Source organism: Bos grunniens, chromosome 11 (assembly GCF_055505025.1).
Source record: "Bos grunniens cultivar Pamir isolate PY7600 chromosome 11, Bosgru_T2T1.0, whole genome shotgun sequence".
Taxonomy (NCBI): domain Eukaryota; kingdom Metazoa; phylum Chordata; class Mammalia; order Artiodactyla; family Bovidae; genus Bos; species Bos grunniens.
In genome coordinates this window covers 97,790,598-97,810,028 of record NC_141175.1, presented here as the reverse complement: position 1 = coordinate 97,810,028, position 19,431 = coordinate 97,790,598, and positions in this window count along the sequence as shown.

Genomic DNA, 19,431 nt, shown 5'->3' with positions numbered 1-19,431 from the left:
GTCCATCAGATTTCCAACCCTTCTTGCTTTCTCAAGGAAGTCCCTGTGGCATCTCTTCTCTCTCTTCCTCTCACTCTCTCTTTCTTTCCCTCTCCTACAGCATCTACTTTTCCTTCTTCTGCTGAACCATTCCGGTTAGTAAGTGTGTGCTAAGTCGCTTCAGTCATGTTCAACTCTTTGCGACCCTAGAAACTGTAGCCCAACAGACTCCTCTGTCCATGGGGTTCTCCAGACAAGAATACTGGGGTGGGTTGCCATTTCCTACTCCAGGGGATCTTCCCAACCCAGGGATCAAACCCGTGTCTCATGTCTCCTGCTTTGGCAGGCAGGCAGGCAGGTTCTTTACCACTAGCACAACCTAGAAAGCCCTCCTTTTACCATACATCTTTACTAAAAAATTTGCTCTTGACCCACACACCCCCTCCAACTTCTGCCTCATTTCTTTGCTCTTATTTGGGGGGGAAAAAAAAAGCCTTTTGCAAACTTACCTATATTCATTATCTCCAATTTCTCTTTTTTTGCTCCCTCTTGCACTTACTCCAGTGAAGTATTTAATACCACCATCCACTGAGATTGCATTTTCAAGATCATCAATGACCAGGGCCTTGGAAAGATACAGGAGTATCTTGTACAGTACAGTACTTGTATCTTTCCAAGTACAGGAACTTGGAAAGATATTTTTTCAGGGCTTTTGTCTATCGAAACAATTTGATCTTAAAATGTCTTTCAAAGGTTATGGACCCTTGTGAAGTTCTAGTATTCTAAATAAGTGAAGATTTAGGATCATCAATAGAGGATTTGTTTTTGTATTAAGAATGCACATGAAGACTTTTCATAGAGTCCAGGCACCAATTATTCCTGTTGAGGTGCGAGGAGACATCTATTTATGCTGTCTAGGCTAATATAACTCTCGCAATGAGAAAAAGGCAGCAACACAATAGGAAAAACAATTGCTCAAAATGTCAGAGCTCACTGAAACCTGTTTGTATTGAAACAATATGGCTTTGGGTTTGGGGTTTTTGTCCGCTGTTTGTGCCTCTGCAGTCCTCTAATACCATTTATTTAATGCTGGTTGCATCATTACTCATGACGCTGCAACACAGATTGTGGCACCCATGCATACTCTCTCAGAGAGTGTCTCTGTGCTTCATTGATGATGACCAAAAAATGCAAGCCTCTCCAAGCCTTATGTACATGAAAGTATGAATGATAATCCAATTTCTGATTATATTAAATTTTCTGTTTGGAATTTTATAGTATTAACATATAACAACACATCTTCAAATCACGTTTTCTCTTGAATTCTTTAGGCTATAATCACTGCATTTTTAGACTATGATCATTTTAGTGTTGTCTGCAGTCCTGCTTCCAAACACACAACCATCAAAAGGGAAGAGAGGTAAGGAGACATGAATGGAGCAAGAAAAATAGTCCCAGTAACACAAGAAATGTCCACTCCTTAGGCATAATTGAAGACTGACCTGGGAAAGTATACTATCACCATATCATCTGGAGGCAAGAGAGGACATTAGTTGGAAGAGCCTGCTGTCATTGCAAAACAATAGTCTTAAAAGCCCTCAGAGGAGTTATGCACAGTCACCCTGGAGGACTCATGTGTGATGTGAAGCCTGAGGAGGGCGTGGGATGAAAGCTCCCAGTGGCAAGGGGGTATGCAGGGTAAAGGATGCCTGCCACTGTCCATACCTTTGAGTATAAATCAGAGGTGACACTATGCTTGGAACACAGATGGCTAAGAGCTGAGGTGTGCACACATATGCAGCTCAGGTCAAAATGTTGGCACTGCATCATCAGTAGCCCAGGGCCCAGTGTCCGATGTGAGAGTCACCCCAAATCAGTGTGTTAGTGCCATTCTGGTGACCCAATCTCACACAAAATCACATCAGCCAGTAGGAGCAATCCAGTTGTCAGGCTGCCCTCCCAGACCAGGGCCCAGCCCTCAGAGGACCCTGTGGGCACAAATCTTGGGGTTCCTCAAGGCAATAGGTTAACCCTACACGTGGAGTAAAGGTTGAGAGAGTGCCCCTAGGGGCAGAAAACAAGGATTGGGCTCACACATGTCCCTGTCTAAAGACCGGGGCTGTCACCTGTGCCCAACCTCTGGGTCTACTGTGTCTAAATAAGCCCTACTGGAAAGAGATCAGATAACCCCACTTATATTTTTTCCACTTGTACTGTTGCCTAAGCTTCTCTCCAAGGATCCTTATTTTCATTCTAGACTTGATGTTACCTGTATTCACTTTAAGGACAAGATAAAAAATTCCTCATTGCCAAGAATTAATTTTTATAGTCTTTGGAGATACACAATGATTCATCAGGAAGTTTGTTTTTTCAAAGATGCAGTTGAGTCACAGAATCTCCAATCTAGAAGGGATTTGAGATGTTCATAAAATCATAGACATCCAGATATGAGCGAGCTTTAAGGTCGTTTAGATCAATTCTTTATTTCTGAATTCCCTCTTTCTAAACCTCCTCTCTTGGTTTCTATGACGTCCAATACCCTAGTTTCCCACCTCCTCTTTCTAGTCACTCTTTCTCAGTCTCTTTTGTAGGTTACTTTTCCCAGGGCTAAACCTTCATACTATTTTTCTCACTCTAGGTCCCTAAATGAGCTCATCCAGGCCCATGGCTTTAAATACCATCTATAGGCTAAAGATTCCCAAATTTATAATTCCAGCCCCACACTCTCCACTGTGTTTCAGGATTGTGTATCCAGCTATCATTGTTCCTTGCCACTAGTATATCTCTCAAATGTCTCAAACTTGAAATGCTTAAAAATAGACTCTAGATTTTACCTTTCACACATATCAGTGAGTCCCCCGCTCCTAGCATTCCAAGCAAATGGTTCTGCTATCCATACAGATGCCAGAGCCTTAAACCCAAGAATCCTTTTTCTTACCTACCTTCTTTTCCTTTAGCCTCACGTCCACTCTATTAATAAATTCCTTCTATTTTGCTCACCTTTTTTCAAATGCCTCTACTTCTTTTCATCTCCAGTGACAACATTCTTACCCAAGTCATCATCATCTCTCCTCTGGACCATTCCTATAGTGTCCTAACTGGTTTTCCCTATTCTAACATTGGCTCAATCTATGCTCTGTTTAGCAACTGAAGGGTTATTCCAAGGTGTGAAGTTGAATCTTAAATCATTCAATGGCTCCCCTGTACCCAGAATAAATTTCAAACTCATATAACTGCTTCATATGGCTTGGTCACCTCTGACCTCATCTCATATATGCCCTCTTGCTCACCATGCTCCAGCATTGCTATTCTTTCATTTCCTTGAACACACCAAGGTTTTCCCACCCTCAGGGCCTTCACATACTAAGACCTCTTCCAGGAATGCTCTCCTACTGATTTCTTCTTTAGGTGATGGTTTTAAACACATCTACAAATTCTTAGCCTTTAATCTCTTAAAAAGTGGAATCTCATTTTCCCTCCTCTTGCTTCCAATGAATAAAATGCTGCAGAAGTAACTCTGTATAACTTGCTACAACTAGCTTGAAAAAGGTGATAAAGCTTCCAACTTCATTCTCCCTCTTGGGAGGCTTATCCTTGGAATCCAGGCATCATTCAAGCAGCCTCATGGAGAGGCTACAGGAAGGTATTTTTGCTGACTGCCCCAGTTCCGGTCCCTGGCAACAGCCAACATCAATCACTAGACATGTAAATAAGGAAGACTTCAGATAAGTCCAGTCCCCATCCTCCAAGCTGCTCCAGTTGATGCTAGGTAGAGCAGAGACATGCTTTACCAACCCCCACTAAATGACAGATTTGTAAGCAAAACAACTGCTACCATTGTTTTAAGCCACTAAGTTTTGGGGTGGTTTGTTGCATAGCAGTAGATGTCTGGAATACAGCTGAGATGTCCCCTTCTCAGAACTGCCTTCCCTGACTGTCCTATTTAAGTGTCTACTGGTTCCATCCAGCACTAATACATGATCAATCATTATTATTAATGCCCCACCTAGTGCTTGGTACACAGGAGGTGCTCAGGGAATATTTCTGGAATGAGCAATTAAATGAGTGAATCCTCTTGTCATATTTGAAGTTACCAGTCATTAATAAGATAAAAGCTTATTTAATTATTTGCAGGGTGGTGACATCAAACATCCATTCAGACAGAGGAAAGGGGCTTTACAGAGCTGCTCTTCTGGTGCTGCTGCATGAGGAGGATGGGGAGACTTGATGGCCACCACTCAGGGGTGGAAGTCACTGGGGCCTGGGAAAGTAGAGAGGGAGTCCCAAAGACACTAGCCCTGTTGTCAATGCAGCAGACTGTCTGCCTCATCTGTTATTGAGGAAGCAAGTGGCTCCCTTTGTTATCTCATGCACATCTTTCTCAGAGGTGGGCATATTCCCACTTTGAGAAACAGAAGTCAGGTGGATTGAGGCAGAATTTCAGGGAATCATTCTTGAAAGAGATGCTGCACTTTGGCCTAGTTGATCATGACAAACTTGCCAGATGATCGAGTTTCAAGCTGGTTCCTGGGGGCCCTGTTCATTGCTTCCCACCCGGACTTGTGGTTTCCTTGGTGACAGGACAGCTGCTGGGCAGATGGCAGCTTTGGGACCACCGGACTAGCTTCGAAGCTAACTGACTGGCAGTTTTGATTGAAATGAAAAGACTTAGGGTTCCTACTGGCTTTCTTAAATTAAACCTTCCCTCCTGGAGTGAGTTTGTTTATAAATGTTGCATTAGATTAGGGGGTTTTCCGGTGACAAGAGAGTTTCTTTACCAGAGAGGTTGGCTAGTTGGGGCTCCTGGCAGAGTTTTTGCAGTTGGGCTTCTCAAAGCAGCCCAGCCAGGCAAGGCTACACCCTCATCTGTTCCCTAAGTGATGCTTCCCAGGGGTGTCTACCAATCAGATCTCAATAGGAAAACAGAAACCACACCGGTCATTCTGACAGAAAGAATTTAACCCAGGCAAGTACTAGAGGCTGAAAAGGCAAACGAGAAATGTCAAGATAAGCACAGAGGCAGTAACTGCAGCAGGCAGCTGGGACTAGAGGGCAAAAGGAAGAGACTGGGATCCTAATCAATCAGAAGCTTGGCAGAGGGGCCCAGCAGAGCTGGAACCCAGACCTCCAATGAGAGGCAACTGCCTTGTATCTCTGAGGCTGGTGCTGGGAGTGTAGGAAAAAACAGGAAGACACTGCTTATTCGAAAGAGCTGTCATTGCTGAGTTATGCTCAGTGAGGAAGGAGAGAGTCCCTGCTCCTTCCTCCAGCCTTGCTGACAGAGCCTAACCTGGAGTCAGTTGGCCACAGAGAATTGCAGTTTGTAGAGTCGTAGCCCCAGGGCCACAGAATGGAGTATACATGGGTGGGTGTAAGCTGAGAGACGTTGGTTTCGTAACCAGCACAGGAGTCTGAACACAAGGATCAGGGTAGATGACAAGATAGAATACCCAGGCCACAAGTATCCGCATCTTCTCTTTCACTGGTGGACGTCACCCGTGTTTACTTAGTTCTTTGCACATCACAGAGACCTTCTTACATTGTCTTATTTAAAGGCAGATGATGGTAACATGGAGAAGCTGCCTATGTGTTCTGGCCCTGAGGAAAGTGGGAGGCTGTCCTGGGCCCAGCACTGGTCTGCTTCGCCCCCACTTTGTCCCTGAGCTCCTGCCCTCAGGGCCTAGAACGGCCTGGTGCAGCCTGATCTGTGCTTCTCTCATTGAGCGTATTTCTCTAGATCTGGAAGTTTCCAACTTGTTCCTCAGGAGCAGATGGGAGGGTCACCAAGCAGGACAGTCACTCTGCTCTCCAACCCTGTTTCAGCCAGAATAGCTCCACAGCATTTATTTATCACATTTGGTTTCCAAGTCAGTTTACTTTTGAAGATGAGGTTGTACAGGGAATAGTAGGTGGTAGACCCTTCTCCTAGAGGGAGAGCCTTCCAAATGCCAGCACCAAGATGCCAACAAGGCTGACTTCCAATGATCTTCCCCTCTGAGACGTCCTCTCTCCCTACCAGCCTTAGGCAGGTATCAGTCCCTGTTTATCCCCTTCAGAGGCTAACCCTCCCCCAAACCTCTTAACGGTGACCCTTCAAAGGCATGTTGGTGGGTGGTCCCACCAACATGCTCAATGTCTGGGTGCGTGGGTTGCACTCATGTGCAATGTAGGTATAATCTGAGGTCTTGTTTTTTGTTCATATGTTGGTTGATGTGTTTTTCTGCAAGAAGTCTTTTAATCCACCCTAGAGGAAGAGAAAGGGTGGAAAGGGGTGACTCGTAGGAAGGAAGGAATAGTATTTTTCCTTTCCCAAAGGGACCCTGGACCCACACCTGCCACTAACTTTGAAAGTATAAACATGGAGACAGCTGGCCCACACTCCCACCTTCTCTTGCCACTCCCAAGCCCACCCAGCAGGCACTGAAGCACACCTCAGCCCGCAAGTCTAAATCCTACCCAAAAGCCCTCTGCCTTTGGCTATGCCTAAGATGTAGGTGAGCTCACCATAGGCAAGACAGATGGAGGATGAGGCTTATGCAGCTCTAGAAGAGGCTGGAGCATTTAAGCAAGAAATTTTGAGTCCCATGTACCCAAATATGGTCTAAATGGAGGGACTAACCTTGTTTGGCTATATAGGAGTTTTTGCAAAAAGACCAGGTAGTTGGAACATCAAAAGATTACTGTTACTTAAAATCAGACCTCTCAAGTTAAGGAATGTAGCACTTTTCTATGTATGGAAAGATGCAAAAGTCTAGGCTCACTGAAACCATTTATTTTTAGATTCCATATATAAGGGATGTCATATGATACTTCTTCTCTGTCTGACTTACTTCACTCAGTATGACACTCTGTCAGTTCAGTTCAGTCACTCAGTCGTGTCCGACTCTTTGCGACCCCATGAATTATAGCACGCCAGGCCTCCCTGTCCATCACCAACTCCTGGAGTTCACCCAGACTCACGTCCATCGAGTCAGTGATGCCATCAAGCCATCTCATCCTCTGTCGTCCCCTTCTCCTCCTGCCCCTAATCCCTCCCAGCATCAGAGTCTTTTCCAATGAGTCAACTCTTCGCATGAGGTGGCCAAAGTACTGGAGTTCCAGCTTTAGCATCATTCCTTCCAAAGAAATCCCAGGGCTGATCTCCTTCAGAATGGACTGGTTGGATCTCCTTGCAGTCCAAGGGACTCTCAAGAGTCTCCTCCAACACGACAGTTCAAAAGCATCAATTCTTCAGCACTCAGCCTTCTTCACAGTCCAACTCTCACATCTATACATGACCACAGGAAAAGCCATAGCCTGGACTAGACGGACCTTTGTTGGCAAAGTAATGTCTCTGCTTTTGAATATGCTATCTAGGTTGGTCATAACTTTCTTTCCAAGGAGTAAGCGTCTTTTAATCTCATGGCTGCAATCACCATCTGCAGTAATTTTGGAGCCCCCCCTAAAATAAAGTCTGACACTGTTTCCACTGTTTCCCCATCTATTTCCCATGAAGTGATGCGACCACATGCCATGATCTTCATTTTCTGAATGTTGAGCTTTAAGCCAACTTTTTCACTCTCCACCTTCACTTTCATCAAGAGGCTTTTGAGCTCCTCTTCACTTTCTGCCATAAGGGTGGTGTCATCTGCGTATCTGAGGTTATTGATATTTCTCCCAGCGATCTTGATTCCAGCTTGTGCTTCTCCCAGTCCAGAGTTTCTCATGATGTACTCTGCATAGAAGTTAAATAAGCAGGGTGACAATATACAGCCTTGATGTACTCCTTTTCCTATTTGGAACCAGTCTGTTGTTCCATGTCCCGTTCTAACTGTTACTTCCTGACCTGTATACACGTTTCTCAAGAGGCAGGTCAGGTGGTCTGGTATTCCAATCTCCTTCAGAATTTTCCACAGTTTATTGTGATCCACACAGTCAAAGGCTTTGGCATAGTCAATAAAGCAGAAATAGATGTTTTTCTGGAACTCTTGCTTTTTCCATGATCCAGCGGATGTTGGCAATTTGATCTCTGGTTCCTCTGCCTTTTGTTCCAAATGGCATGATTTCATTCTTTTTAATGGCTAGTTTAAAGGGTTAGGTTGTTTATTTGAGATGTTTCTAGTTTCTTGAGGGAAGATTGTATTGCTATAAACTTGCCTCTTAGAACTGCTTCTGCTGCGTCTCAAGTTTTGGACCATTGTGTTTCCATTTCCATTTGTCTCTGTTGTTGTTCAGTCACCAATATATTAATCTTTATATTCATGGAGATAAAATATACTTGGACAAAAATTTTTATCATCCTCTTCATAAAGTAGTTTTCTCATATAATTTATAAATATGTAATTTTCATGTATTAGATGGTATTTGGGATATTTACATGATGTATAGGGAAAATGGCTACACTTACTGACAAACTTAAATGGTAAAATGTCCTGATTTTAATAATCCTTTAAAAAATGGTCTCAATGTCAAAATTTATGCTCTTGTTTTTTATGTTCTTCTTTCCTTAAATAGTACAAATCAAGAATAATCTCATTTTCGAATTCTTTATAATTTTCATTATTCAGTAGCACTTTTCTGCCCCAATTTAGTAGAAGGAACAATTCGGAACCTAGTGAGCTACATAAACATGGAGCTGCTTGCTCCCCCTCTGCCCTCCAAAGTGGCTTAGAGTCCTTTTGCTTTCGTGCCCATGTGCCTGGTTTTTTGACTTTCATCACCCTTCTATTTGCTATTGGGCCGTTACCTATCCTTCATTCTTTCTTGTATCCATTTACATAGTTTTAAAAATCATTCCAAAAAAAAAATAATGCTGAGAAACTGGTGATGATCCTCAGACACAGCATCCCTCTACACCAAAGCTCAACTTGGGCAAATCGCTTCCGCTATAATTTGTGGGGGTGAAGTGGAGGCACTGTTTTTGACAAGAAGAAATGAAATGGCGTATGATAGAAAAGTCCCAAACTTCTAGTGATATTCAGCTGCTTTTGTATTAATCACCCAAAGGCTCCCCTTATCAGTAACAAACTATCCTCCAGATAATTGAAATTCACCAAATATTTTTAAAAAGCATTGTATTCTGATTTTATATAACCAAGAATGATATATCTGAAAAGTCTCACAGCCCCTTACTCAAGGCAAGGAGTAATGCCTGTTGTGTGTGTTTATTTACTCCAGAAAAAAAGAGGCAAGGGCTACAAAGATGATTTCATGAGCTATTAAATATTATCACAACTACCACAAAACCCTTTGTTGTTGTTCAGTGGGTCAGTCATGTGCAAATCTTCGTGACTCCATGGACTGCAGCGTGCCAGGTTCCCTGTTCTTCACTATCTCTCAGAGTTTGTTTAAACTTATGTCCATGGAGTTGATGATGCCATCCAACCATCTCATCCGCTGTTGCCCCATTCTCCTCCTGCCCTCAAACGTTCCCAGCATCAGGGTCTTTCCAATGAATCAGCTATTCACATCAGGTCACCAAAGTATTGGAGCTTCAGCCTTAGCATCAGTCCTTCCCATGAATATTTAGGACTGATTTCCTTTAGGATTGATTGGTTTGATCTCCGTACTGTCCAAGGGACTCTCAAGAGTCTTCTCCAATATCACAATTCAAAAGCATCAATTCTTTAGCACTCAGCCTTCTTTATGGTCCAACTCTCACATCCGTACATGACTACTGAAAAGACCATAGCTTTGACTAGATGGACCTTTGTTGGAAGAGTGATGTCTCCGCTTTTTAATATGCCGTCTGGGTTTGTCAAAGTTTTTCTTCTAAGGAGCAAGCATCTTTTAATTTTGTGGCTGCAGTCACTGTCCGCAGTGATTTTGGAGCCCAAGAAAATAAAGTGTCACTGTTTCCCTGGTTTCCCCATCTATTTGCCATGAAGTGATGGGACCACATGCCATGATCTTAGTTTTTTAATGTTGAGTTTTAAGCTAGATTTTTCACTCTCCTCTTTCCCCTTCATCAAGAGGCTCTTTAGTTCCTCTTCACTTTCTGCCATTAGGGTGGTATCATCTGCATATCTGAGGTTTTTGATATTTCTCCCAGCAATCTTGATTCCAGCTTGTGCTTCATCCAGCCTGGCATTTCACACAATGTGCTCTGCATAAAAGTTAGACAAGCAAGGTGATAATGTACAGCCTTGATGTACTCCTTTCCCGATTTTCATCCAGTCCATTGTTCTATGTCCGATTCTAACTGTTGCTTCTTGACCTGCATACAGGTTTCTCAGGAGGCAGGTAAGGTGGTCTGGTATTCCCATCTCTTGAAGAATTTTCCACATTTTGTTGTGATCCACACAATCAAAGGCTTTAGTGTAGTCAATGAACCAGAAGTAGATGTTTTTCTGGAATTCTCTTCTGTGACCCACTGGATGTTGGCAATTTTATCTCTGATTCCTCTGCCTTTTCTAAATCCAGCTTGTACATCTGAAAGTTCTCAGTTCACATGCTGTTGAACCCTAGCTTGAAGGATTTTGAATATTACCTTGCTAGCATGTGAAATGAGCACAATTGTGCAGTAGTTTGAGCATTCTTTGGCATTGCCCTTTTTTGGGATTAGAATGAAAACTCACCTTTTCCAGTCCTGTGGCCACTGCTGAGTTTTCTAAACTTACTGGCATATTGAGAGAAGCACTTAAATAGCATCATCTTTTAGGATTTGAAATAGCTTACCTAGAATTCCATCATGTCCACTAGTTTTATTCATAGTAATGCTTCCTAAGTCCCACTTGACTTCACACTCCAGGACGTCTGGCTCTAGGTGCTACTAAACCATTGGGTTATCTGGATCATTAAGACCTTTTTTTGTATAGTTCTTCTGTGTACTTTTTCCACCTCTTCTTAATGTCTTGTGCTTCTGTTAGGTCCTTACTGTTTCTGCCGTTTATTGTGCCCATTTTCGTATGAAAAGTTCCCTTGGTATCTCTTATTTTCTTGAAGAGATCTCTAGTCTTTCCCATTCTATTGTTTTCCTCTATTTCTTTGCATTGCTCACATAAGAAGGCTTTCTTATCTCTCCTTGCTATTCTTTAGAACTCTGCATGCAGATTAGTATATCTTTCCTTTTCTCCTTTGCCTTCTGCTTCCCTTCTTTTCTCAACTATTTGTAAGCCCCCTCAGACAATCATTGTGCCTTCTTGCATTTTGTTTACTTGGGGATGGTTTTGGTCACTGCTATGAGTGGTGACCAGTCTTGAAGGTGAATCAGAGAGTCAAAGGTGAATTTGGGGACAGGAATCACAGAAATCAAACAGTGGGGTGGTTTCTGCAGCAATGGCAGTTCTTATATGCAACCAATGACACAGGATGTCTCCGAAGCAGAGTTCCTGACAGCCCAGGGATGGAGTGCCAGTATGGCCTCCCGGGCTGTCATCTCTTCAGCAGCGTCTGAGCAGTGTCAGGGGAGAAGTGGGATGGGTTCCTGGACAGGGAACACTAGAGTCTCCAGGCAGCAGGGGCTCCCCAATGAGCCACCTGGGCTGGCTCAGAAGTAGGGGAACCACAGCGTGCTTAAAGACTGGAGGCCTTTCCCAGATGCCACTGGACTGTGCCACTCCCAGGGACTCCCACTTCATCCTGGTGAGAGGAAAACTATCCCAATAATACTTGATATTGGACATCTCATTCTCTTGGTGAGGGAGTGTTCAGAGCTAATTTCAGTACTGTGACATTTCTTGCATCCAAATGTCATGAAACAAATTCATACTTGCTTCAAGCATCCCTGGTGGCTCAGACAGTAAAGAATCTGCTGCAATGCAGGAGATCCAGGTTCAATCCCCAGGTAGGGAAGATCCCTAGAGAAGGGAATGGCAACCCACTCCAGTACTCTTGCCTGGAGAATTCCATAGACAAAAGAAAGCTACAGTCCATGGGGTTGCAAAGAGACAGACACAACTGAGTGACCAAAACTTTCATACATAATGTATATAAATTAAATAATACACGTGTATAAATGCCATTTTCCTGATGTTTTTGCTTTGTGAAGCATGGAGAAATGGCCTAATGGCCACATATAAGGCCTAGAAATTTGTAGAAATTTGCCAAGGAAAGCATTGCTTCAACCTGCTTGACCATGAAGGCAGAGCTGGTCCTCTGGGGCAATTCTTGCACCCCGAGATGAGGATATTCCTGGCATAACTGAGTAAACCAAAAATGGAATCTTACAAATGCACCCTCTTCAGTCCCAAGGGTCAGCAAGTAGCTGCAGATGATTCTGGCATTTCCCACTGCTTATTTAAAAGGAAAACATTTTTATAATAAAACAAAGAGTATAGGTTTGTCCTTCAGGGGACCTGAAGTCCCAGTACAGTCAAAGGTACCGATTCCTATTTCCATATTCCAGTTGGCACCATTCATGTCTGCATTCCCCGGATATGGTTTTGCAGCCTGGAGAACAGAGACCATGATTGGAGAAAGAAACATGTTTATCACTAAATGATAGAAAGCAAAAGGTGACATCATCTTTTGATAACACAGAGAGGAAGACCTTCCTGCCCCCACTGCCTGTGGGTGGGACCCTGTGGGCCAGATCTGTGAGGTTTCCTGCAGTGACCGCCACAGTGCCAGGGTTTTCAGGTAACCACAGCAGCAGCAGATGGTGCTTACAAATAACAGACAAAAAATGTTCAAGCTGGGTGAGGAGTTTAAATCTCCTCATTTTACAGAGCAGGATGGCAGGCCAGGAAAGGTGGATGAGCCACCCACACAACCTATGGTGGCAAATGTAATCCTTGTCCACACCAGTGCTCTTGCCAACCTGGGGCAGTGGGTGCCATGTGAAGTGGTTGACACGGACTTCAAGAACATTAAGAAACAGACAAACAGAAACTGATGTCCAAGAAAAAATCAAAGGCCACCTATAATTCTACCACCAAGAAACTCATAAGTAACATGTCACTCTAGAACACATCCACAATCACTCTGCCTGTGTTCTCACACCTCTCTCTTTGTCTCATTCTATGCTCTGCACCAGAGAATACAGAGTTTTTAGTCACTTCTTGAAGGGTTACGGCATTGCCCATCTACTAGGTCACAAAGGAAGACTTGATAAATTCCAAAGACCGAATATCAACCAGATCATGTTCTCAGACCACAATGCCAAAAAATTGGAAATCAATCACAAAAGAGTGGGAGTTGGGAGTTAGAGGTGTGATGCAGGGAGCCCTAAGCCAGTGCCCTGTGACAACCTCGAGGGATGGGAAGGGGAGGGAGGTTGGAGGGGGCTCCAAGAAGGAGGGGACATATGTACACCTAATACCAATTCATGTTGATGTATGGCAAAAACCATCACAATATTGTAAAGTAATGATTCCCTAATTAAATATATATATACATATATATATTTTTTATCTTATAAATTTCAATACTGGAAACTAAATGAGAGTACTAAAATTTATAAGGTAAAAAAAAGCATATACCATATTACTAATTACTTAGAATTCCAATGAAATGGCAATGTATTAAAATTTGTGGAGCTTAGTAGATAGAGCAGAATTTGTAACTTCAAATATAAGCTAAACTGTTCACTTAAGAAGCTGAAACAGGAGCAACAAAGCAAGCTCAGGAAACAAGAAGGAAAAAAAAATAAACAGTGAAAATCAATGAATGGGAAAAAAAAACAAAAAATAACAAAATTCATAAGCTAATTCTTTGAAAAGATAAATGAAGCAAAATTCTGGCAAAACTGGTTAAGGAAAGAGGTGAGAAAGAGACATTATATATTAAAATGGACATATATACAATGAAAACGGGGAAAATTACAGACAAACAAAAATAAAAGAATAATGCAATAACCACTTTGAAGCAGTCTTGCTAAGACACCGAATCTACATTTGATCAAGAATTGAGTTTAAACTACCAATTTACAGGTACCAACTACAGGAATACAGAGAACAGATCAATCTAGAGATGCAGTCATGGGAAACCCTAGGCAATGTGATTTCTTCATAAGAGAGGGAAAACAGAGTTGGAAAGGAACAGAAGGTTACAAGAGATTAGAAAACAGGCAACCAAGCCCAATATGTAGGTTTTGTTTGGATTCTGTTTTTTTTTTTTTTTTGTAATATTTATGAGACAGTTGGAAGTTTAAACACTGGGTATTTCTTGACATTGAGAAATTGTGAATATTTGGGGAGGAGATGATGGCATTATGGGTAGACTGAAAAAAATACTGGAGCATTTGTAGTTGTCATGATAAAAAGTCTGAGCTTTGCTTCAAAATAATATGAAAGGGGATGAGAATGGAGGTATAGACAAAATAAAATTGGCCTTGTGCTTCTATAGAAGCACAGAGGACTCAGTATTCTGTATACATTTACATGTGTAAGTGAAAAAAGGGAGAAAATGGCCCAGCCTTTTTTGTGAAGTTAATGTAATTTTTACTTAAAAACAAATCTGGACAATACAAAAGAAAAAAAATGAAGGCCCCATTTCACTTATGAATGAGAATGCAAAAAGTAAAATGCTAGGTGATCTCCATCCAATAATACACTAAAAGATATGGTTTATCCCAGAAATAGAGGAAGATTTTCCAGAGAATGCATAGTGCTATTCATTATAGTTAAGACTAAAGGGAAAAAACCATCATCTCTTTCAATAAATGCAGACAAAGCCTTTAATGTACATCTATTGAAGATTTTATAATTAAAAAATCTTAGCAAACTAGGAATAGAAAAAAGAAGTTCCTTAAATTGGTACCCCAAAACTGACATCAAAAAATTTTCTTAATGGAGAAAATTTGGGCACATTTCTTTTAAGATTGGGAAGGAGACAAAATGTACTATTACTGCTACTATATAGCAGAGCTAGAGATCCTAGTCAATATGGTAAGAAAAGAAAAAAGTTTTAGTGATTGGAAGGGAAAAATAAAACTGCAATTATTTAATTAAAAATATGATAATCTGCATAGAAAAACAACAAAATAAACAACCTATTACAATTAATAATAAAATTAAGCAAGGTTATTAGAAATAAGGTCAATATACACAAATTTCTAACTTTTTTCTACACCAGTGCCTCCCAGCAAAGAGTGATTTTGCCTTGCAGGTAGGATTGATAAATTTGACAAATCAATTTTAAAACAACACCCAGTTTAATTTGAATTTTAGATAAGCAATACACAATTAAACATGTCCTGTACAAAAACTGGGACAAAATATTAAGTGTTAGTGTTTTATGTGAGAATCCCACTCCAACAGGAATTCTGACAATGTCTGAAGACGTTTTCAGATATCAAAGGGAAGGGCTGCTATGGGCATCCATGGTGTAAGACAGGGATAGTACTAACATCCTGCAACACACAAGACACCTTCTTTTGAAAAGGATTATCCAGCCCCAAACCTTAACAGTGCTGAGGCTAAGAATCCCTGCAGTAATCAACCAGAAAATATAATGAAAATCAGGGATCATGCACAAGTGTAAACTGTCTCAGTTCAATTCAGTCGCTCAGTAGTGCCCGACTCTTCGTGACCCCATGGTCCACAGCACGCCAGGCCTCCCTGTCCATCACCATCTCCCAGAGTCCACCCAAACTCATGTCCATTGAGTCAGTGATGCCATCCAACCATCTCATCCTCTGTCGTTCACTTATTCTCCCGCCCTCAATCTTTCCCAGCATCAAGGTCTTTTCAAATGAGTCAGCTCTTCACATCAGGTGGCCAGAGTATTGGAGTTTCAGCTTCAGCATCAGTCCTTCCAATGAACACTCAGGACTGATCTCCTTTAGGATGGACTGGTTGGATCTCCTTGCAGTCCAAGGGACTCTCAAGAGTCTTCTCCAACACCACAGTTCAAAAGCATCAATTCTCCAGTGCTCAGCTTTCTTCACAGTCCAACTCTTACATCCATACATGACTACTAGAAAAACCATAGCCCTGACTATACAGACCTTTGTTGGCAAAGTAATGTCTCTGCTTTTCAATATGTTGTCTAGGTTGATTACAACTTTCCTTTCAAGGAGCAAGCGTCTTTTAATTTCATGGCTGCAGTCACCATCTGCAGTGACCTTGGAGCCCAAAAAAACAAAGCCAGCCACTGTTTCCCCATCTATTTGACATGAAGTGATGGGACCAGATGCGATGATCTTTGTTTTCTGAATGTTGAGCTTTAAGCCAACTTTTTCACTCTCCACCTTCACTTTTATCAAGAAGTTCTTTAGTTCCTCTTCACTTTCTGCCATAAAGGTGGTGTCATCCGAATATCTGAGGTTATTGATATTTCTCCCAGCAATCTTGATTCCAGCTTGTGCTTCCTCCAGCCCAGCATTTCTCATGATGTATTCTGCATACAAATTAAATAAGCAGGGTGACAATATACAGCCTTGATGTACTCCTTTTCCTATTTGGAACCAGTCTGTTGTTCCATGTCCAGTTCTAACTGTTGCTTCCTGACCTGCATACAGATTTCTCAAGAGGCAGGTCAGGTGGTCTGGTATTCCCATCTCTTTCAGAATTTTCCACAGTTTATTATGTCAGTCAAAGGCTTAGGTATCAACAAAATTCATAAAGCCTTTATAAGAGAAAATTTTGAAACTCTGAGAAAAGGAGAAAAGATTATAATGCACAGAGAGACATTCTATGTTCTTATAAACATTCAAAAGGTCAATTCTATCCCTCAAATCAGTAATTTCATTGCACCTCTAAACAAAATTTAAGCTGTTTTTTTTTCAGGGATTTGATAAATTTACTCTAAAATTTGTATGGAGGAATAAAGGACTATGAGTAGCACAAATTTGGAAAAGAAAAGAAGAAAGATTTGCCTTGCTAGATAAAGCACTCTAGCAAGTCCTGGTAATAGAAAATGTCTGTTAGTGGTTCAAGGACAAACAAAACAAATCAATGGGGCAGAAAGGAGTCCTCAGAAACAAACCCTCAGGAACTTAATATATTCAGAAGAAGAGTTATGGATCAGTGAGAAAGAGCAGGCTTACTAAGGACACAAAGGAAAAAAAGCACTGTACTTTACCTGATATTACATAGAAAGATGTAATATCAGGTTTTACAATAACCCTTAAAAAAAGTAAAACTATTAATAACTTTAATAGAAGACAATATTAATGGGATAAGGGTGAGAAAGGTCAAAGTTACAAACCATAAAGCAAAAAAGAATTGATGGGTTTGGTTTTTCCAAAAGAAGGGATTCCTAGTCAACAAAGAATACAGTGGACAAAATTAATAGATTGGGAGAAGTTACATTCAATACCTGAAGCCAACAAGGGACTGATAATCTAGATTAAGTAAGAGACTCCAGCAAATCAGCAAAAGAAAAGAAAGAACCCTGGTTGAAAAATCAGCAAAGAAAATGACCAGGCAGTTAACTGAAGGAAACATAAAAAGAGATGGTGAAAGTCATAGTGGGGAAATGTAAATTAAAACAATCATATTATCTCACTTTATACTAAGCACGTTAATAAAATGTAGAGCACAAGATAAGTTGCCACTAGGGTTATTAGTGGCCGGGGGTAGCCTTTTAGGAGAGTAATTTCGCAAGACAGGATCAAATTAAGCAAATGCACAACGTATGATCCAGCTCTCCTGCTCCTGGGTGGGTACATGCCCAGAGAAATAATTACGAAGATAATTAATGTGCAAAGCTGCTTGTTGCAGTGATGTTTGTGTAGCTGGGCTGAGTCAATCCACAAGTCTATTACTGGAAGCACGGGTGGGAAAGCACACAATAGGATTTTTATGCAGTAACTGGAAGTAATGACTTAAAATGCGCACAATAGAAGCATCCACAAGTTTTTTCTTTTTTAAGGCAAAAAGTGATTTTTTTAGCCAACAGCATTTTGTAAATTAAAAATCACGCACACGAGACACACAAGTTGCACATCAATACAATAACATGATTGCCACTTGTGAGAGAAAAATAGGCAAAAGGATAAAAGGTAATAAGAAAATTAAAAAGCAAGAAAGGTCCTTGCAAAGACTAGAAAATGTCTTGAATGATGGGGGTTGGGGGATGGGGGCGGTGGGCATTTAAGTAATCTAACCTTCTGCCCCTCATGCCCAAACCGAAGAAAATGCAGCAACAAACAAGCAAGAGAGAGGTAAGACAAGCTGGCAGAGGCTGGAAAAGCTACTTCCAAGCCAGACACAACCTGGGTGCACTGTCCTTTGTTTGAAGGAAACCGATTTCCCCAGTGGTGAGGAGCCCTACGGAGGAGGTGGGAGTTGTATAGGGAGCAGCCTGAGGGAAATCTGTCAGTATGGGTGGCCCAGAGGCTTACAGGGTCTCTGAGTGCAGAAACCTGAGATAACTTTCTTCTGAGCATCTTCAGTTCAGTTCAGTTCAGTCACTCAGTCATGTCCAGCTCTTTGTAACCCCATGGACTGCAGCACATCAGACTTCCCTGTCCATCACCAACTCCCGGAGCTTGCTCAAACTCATGTCCATCGAGTCGGTGATGCCATCGAACCATCTCATCTTCTATTGCCCCCTTCTCTTTCTGCCTTCAATCTTTCCCAGCATCAGGGTCTTTTCTAATGAGTCAGTTCTTTGCATCAGGTGGCCAAAGTACTGGAGCTTCATTTTCAGCATCAGTCCTTCAATGAATATTCAGGACTGATTTCCTTTAGGATTGACTGGTTTGATCTCCTTTCAGTCCAAAGGAGTCTCAGGAGTCTTTTCCAACACCACAGTTCAAAAGCATCAATTCTTCAGTGCTCAGCTTTCTTTATGGTCCAACTCTCACATCCATAATGACTACTAGAAAAACCATAGCTTTGACTAGACGGACCTTTTTCGGCAAAGTGATATCTCTGCCTTTTACTATGCTGTCTAGGTTGGCCATAGCTTTTCTTCCAAGGAGCAAGCATCTTTTAATTTGATGGCTGTAGTCACCATCTGCACTGATTTTGGAGCCCAAGAAAATAAAGTCTGTTACTGTTTCCATTGTTTCCCCATCTATTTGACATGAAGTGATGGAACCACATGCCATGACCTTAGTTTTTGAATGTTGAGCTTTAAGCCAACTTTTTCACTCTCCTCTTTCATTTTAATCAAGAGGCTCAGTTCCTCTTTGCTTTCTGCCATAAGTATGGTGTCATCTGCATATCTAAGGTTATTGATATTTCTCCTGGCAATCTTGATTCCAGCTTACGCTGTATCCAGCCCGGCGTTTCACATGATGTACTCTGCATATTAGTTAAACAAACAGGGTAACAATATACACAGCTTTGAAGTACTTCTTTCCTAATTTTGAACAGGTCCATTGTTCCATGTCTGGTTCTAACTGTTGCTTCTTGACCTGCATACAGGTTTCTCAGGAGGCAGGTAAGATGGTCTGGTATTCCCATCTCTTGAAGAATTTTCCAGTTTGTTGTAATCCAGTCAAAGGCTTTAGTATAGTCAGTGAAGCAGAAGTAAATGTTTTCCTGGAATTCTCTTGCTTTTTCTATGATCAAATGGATGTTGGCAATTTGATCTCTGATTCCTCTACCCTTTCTAAATCCAGCTTGTCCATCTGGAAGT